The sequence below is a fragment of the Balaenoptera acutorostrata genome, chromosome 4 (genome assembly GCF_949987535.1).
Source record: "Balaenoptera acutorostrata chromosome 4, mBalAcu1.1, whole genome shotgun sequence".
NCBI lineage: Eukaryota > Metazoa > Chordata > Mammalia > Artiodactyla > Balaenopteridae > Balaenoptera > Balaenoptera acutorostrata.
Window position 1 is genome coordinate 99,197,443 of NC_080067.1, and position 5,126 is coordinate 99,202,568.

The 5,126-nt window shown below is 45.3% G+C and overlaps 1 pseudogene; it reads right to left on the reverse strand.

Annotated features, from left to right (window-relative positions):
* Window positions 1–1,136: 1,136 nt before the first annotated feature.
* On the reverse strand, window positions 1,137–2,220 carry LOC103020129 (calcium-binding mitochondrial carrier protein SCaMC-2-like; annotated as a pseudogene).
* Between the last annotated feature and the right edge of the window lie 2,906 nt (window positions 2,221–5,126).

Here is a 5,126-nt window from a genome sequence, read left to right on the forward strand (position 1 = left end):
AGCGGGGGCCACTCTTCATCGCGGTGCGGGGACCGCTCTTCATCGCGGTGCGCGGGCCTTTCTCTATCGCGGCCCCTCCCGTCGCGGGGCACAGGCTCCAGACGCGCAGGCTCAGCAATTGTGGCTCACGGGCCCAGCTGCTCCGTGGCATGTGGGATCTTCCCAGACCAGGGCTCGAACCCGTGTCCCCTGCATTAGCAGGCAGATTCTCAACCACTGCGCCACCAGGGAAGCCCCAATCATTTATTTTTTTTTTCATCTCTGAAACAACTTTGTTAGAAGCCTGTCTTACATGACAACTTCCAATTCTTTCTTAATTTGCTTTGTCACCAATTCCAGTTATAACTCTATTTACATATAACAATAAATCTTTCATTGATCTTTGCATCCTATTTAAATTGTCCTCATCAGGCCGTTCCGGTGAATGGAAGTGTGACTGTGCTGTTGCACGTTGACCAGCGTTATTGAGCAGGGGTAGAGGTGGGTCCAGGACAGAGGGAGCCCACTTCACAGGTACGGGTGGGGAGACGGCCTCCCTCTCCTCTGGCCCCCACCCCAAACTCACAGTGATAGGCACCTCACTGCCTTGTCCTTCAAAAAGGGTGAATAAAGAAATCCCTCCCAGTCCAAGAAATGATTTGGACCTCCATCTTCAACAGGGTTGAGATTTCCCCCACTCTTCCTGCCCACTGATCAAACCCTCAGATCCTAAGGCTTCCTAGGTGCTGGCCCTGCCCTGACCTGCCAAAGGACTGTCTCTCCATGATCAGGGCCCTTCTGCCTTCTTGCCTTTCTTCTGTCACCAGTTCCGAGAAGAATTTCTTTGGACAGACACGATGCAGCATCAAGAAGGGTCACTCCCACGGCCCCCTCCTTCCTCTTTCCACCCCACCTCGCAGGTGTTGGGAAGGTGCAGTCAACCAGGAACATAAATATGAATAAAAAATGAACTTGAAAATGATAGGCTATTAATTAAACAAATCTATAAAAATAGTTAGGACATAACTCTGTTCAAATAGATACGAAATAAATAGGCTCCAAGCAGCGTGATACGTTGCATCAGTGGAATGTGAGGCTGGTCCCACTTTGCCCCAGTTGGGATTGGACACGAATCCCCAGGGTGTCAGAAACAGACTTTAATGCAGTCCACAGCATGCACAGTCCAGCATGCCCGAGTACTGACCTGTCTTGCGCAGGGCCATGCGGGTCTTCAGGACCTCCATCGGGTAGCTGCTGCTCTGGGCGATGGCCCCTGCCAAGGACCCTGCCACAAGTCTCTCGTGAATCTTCAGAGTCTCTTGGTCACTCCCAACGAGACGCTTGATCTGCGTCATAGACCATGAACTTGATGGCCGACTCGGGGGCAATTTTGAGGACGTTGATGCCGTTGCCGCGCCAGAGTGATTTGGCCCCTCCTTCTCGAATCATCTGGGTGAAGCCACCCACGATGCACATGCTGTTCCTGCGGGAGGCGTGGACCTGCATGAGCACCTTGAGTCTGTCCAGGGGGGGCGTGCAGGTTCTTGATACGGCCCCCGCCCCACCGCCAGCCACAAGGTGTCTCCACCACATCCCTGTCTGCCTCTCCTCCACCGTGAACTCATCGGGGACCGTCAGATTCTCACCCATATCAAAGATCGTGGAATGCTTCCAGTACAGGATGATCTCAGGGATGTTTTCCACGGGATGCAGGAGGCGATAGTCTCGCCACTCGTTCCAGTTGATGGTCATCGTACCATTCTTGTCCATGCTCTTGAGGATTTTTTCTGCCTGCTGTTCAGATATCTTGACTCCCAGGTCCCGCAGGGACTGCATGATCTCCTGCGCGTCGATCCGTCCATCATTCTTCTTGTCCAAACTCTTGAACACCAGCCTCAGTTTCTTCTCGTGATCTTGGAGATAATGGGCAAACTCTTCAAAGTCTAGCTGCCCATCGAGGTCTTTGTCGCCAGCTTGTACAATTTTCCGGAGCTCGCCTTCTGTGCGGTGCAGTCCCAGGAGCCGAAGTCCCACGGCCAGGTCGTTGACACACAGGCGGCCTTCGCGGTTGACGTCGAGGGTCTGGAAAAGGCTCCAAAGGCGCAGCTGGTGGTCCGGGCCCCCGCAGACGGCGCCGCCGCAAGGGTCCATGGACGCCGGCGATGAGGCGGCCGACTAGGCGGTGGCTGCGGCGTCCGGCGGCGGGGAAGCCACGCAGCGGCACAACACACTGCTCACCATCGGGCGCGAGGCAGAGGTGACGGGCCGGTGGGGAGAGCGCGGAAGACACGCAGGTGTCCTCAGTCCAGTAGCGCGGAATCCAGGTGCCGGCAAGCTGGCGTGATGGGCAGCTTCCGGGTGCTCAGTCATTTAAATGTCTTATCTTTCATCTGTCTCCAATACATTCCCCTATGTAGGGTAATTAATTACACTATTTTGACCCCTCCATAACTGTGCTGTACCTATGGCAAAAACTTCATTCTAGATACCTTATTCATTAGACCTTCTATTTTGATTCTGTCCAATATTTGTTCCACTTTTTAATTAAATTTCATGCTAAATGACTCTCTTTATCGGTTAGTTGAGAATAACAAAAACATGATGTTTCATACAATTTTGAAATTTAATAATTAAAACATCTGGAAATGCATTTTTTTTTTTTTTTGATTCAAGAGAATCTAAAACCCCATTAGGAAACTTTCTTTTGTCTGACTAATGATGTATAAGAACAGTGAGAGTCATGGGTGATGGATCCTCTTGGAAGAAATCAGTTACTGTCTCATCCACTCTTTCCCTGTGGGAATAGAATGAATGTCAGTACAATTCCAGTTGGCACAAAACCTTGCAAAATGTTTCCCTTTTCTTGCTAACATTTGAAAACATTTCAAGTAAAAGAAGGCACTAAAACTGATGTTTGTGTAATTTCTTTCTCTCTTCTTGCCTTTCTTTCACTGGATCACAGAAGCAATGCAAATTTCACTGGATTAATATGATTCAGTTATTATACTCTGAAATGTTTAATTTACCCTCATTGTAAGAATTTGAGAAATATTTAAACTTTCTTTTCTTTTCTAAGCTGATTTGAAATCCAGTAAGATAACTCTGAAGTAAACTTAACATTCTTAATTTGTGTGAATAATTTGTCTCTTGCTCATGGGGTTGGTGACAAAAGAGAAATGACAAACTAGTGTCTCTTATTCTTTAATTATTGTATCAGCCAGCAACTGTCTTCCTCAAGCTTGGCCATAGGCTAAAGCTGTAATGTTAAAATCATAAATATCCTGTTTTTGGTACAAAAAATCCTAAAACAGTAGTGGGGAGGGGCAGTAACTATTCTCTTATCCTGCACAACAATTTGGTGTAGGTCCAACTCAAGCAAGCTATCACCTACTCTCCCTGGCCAAAATTATCTGTTCAGTCTGAAGAAATTATGCTCTTCAAAGACCATGAAGCTTCCCACTGAATGTCATGTGATGTTTAAAACCAGTCGCGGTGGTGCTAAAAATCTAAAAGAACTTTACATGTTAGATAGATGAATGAGTAAAGGAGATTTCTAATGCAAACAGAAATACTATGAGTAGGTAAACTGGAGACTAGCTACATTGCTAATAAAGTCATACAAACTCAATTGAAATAAATGAGACTGCTCTAGGTCACCAGTTTGCAACCTTTGGAGAATAGATCAATATTTTTAAGGCACCTTTTAAGAAACACTCATCTTAACAATTTCCTGGAGTGGAGGGGGAAACTTCCATGGTTACAAATGTTGGAGAAACTCTGTACATAATACATCTTCTTTTGCAGATTTGTAATGTATATCAAACACATTAAAACACCAGTCTCCAAATGGGGTGCATCAATATCATAGGGTGCACAAGATAATCAAATAGGAGGTAGGAAGGAAACTTGAGAACATTTTTTAATATTTATTTTTATAATATTTCTATTTCATTTTATTTTTGTGTGTTTTATAATGTATATAACATTATCACAACAGTGAGTTATTCAGTTTACATGTGAATACATACACTTCTATTGAGAATAATACTCAATCGTTACTGATGTATGAAGAAAAAATTTGCACACTTCATTAATCTTAGAACTTCTGTAGTAAAACATTACTTTGAATTTATATCATATAGGCGACTTTATGTGTATGTATGTATCACTGATTATGATCCAATGAAACACACTTTGTGAATCACAATTTTAGTAGCCAGAAGCTTTATTTTTTCCAGACAGGATGCTTCCATTTACTGTATCTGCTAACAGGGGAATGACAATGACCTGGATTTTAGAGTGTGTTTTGCAAATTCAATTATTCTTGGAAAGTCTTTATCAGAGAGGACATAACTAAAGGAAAAGTATCAAGAAATAGAATTTGGGAACTTCCCCGGTGGCACAGTGGTTAAGAATCCACCTGCCAATGCAGGGGACACAGGGTCGATCCCTGGTCCAGGATGATCCCACATGCCATGGAGCAACTAAGCCCATGTGCCACAACTACTGAGCCTGCGCTCTAGAGCCTGAGTGCCACAACTACTGAGCCTGTGTGCCACAACTACTGAAGCTCATGTGCCTAGAGCCTGTGCTCTGCAACAGGAGAAGCCACCACAGTGAGAAGCTCACACACCACAACGAAGAGTAACCCCCGCTCGCCACAACTAGAGAGAGCCCACGCACAGCAACGAAGACCCAATGCAGCCAAAAATAAATAAATAAATTTTAAAAAAGAAAAGAAGTAGAATTTTTACCTTACTTGCAAGCTAACAAGTTAGTCTACCACGTATTAATGGATGCTGTTAAAAGATATGCAATTCCTGGGTCAGAGATGAATGATGGCCTGACCGGTAGCCAGAGTGTCAGCATTTTGGGGTAGGGGTAGGGGCAGTTCTCTAAGATCCAGTTCCCACAGGTAGACGTGAGGCAGGCTAGATAACAGCTGCACACATCATGAGCTGCTTTCAGGAGGGGAATCCTGAGATTCGGTAGTCTGGATCTTTCATAATGGGCAAAAGCATGCTTCCACTTTGCTTTGGATAAATACAATATCTCTGTCTTTCAAGGCTGTTCACTATCCAGACATCCTTGAAAAAATGGTCTTGAATTTAAAGGCAATCAGTGCCTCTGCTTGCAAGATACGCAGA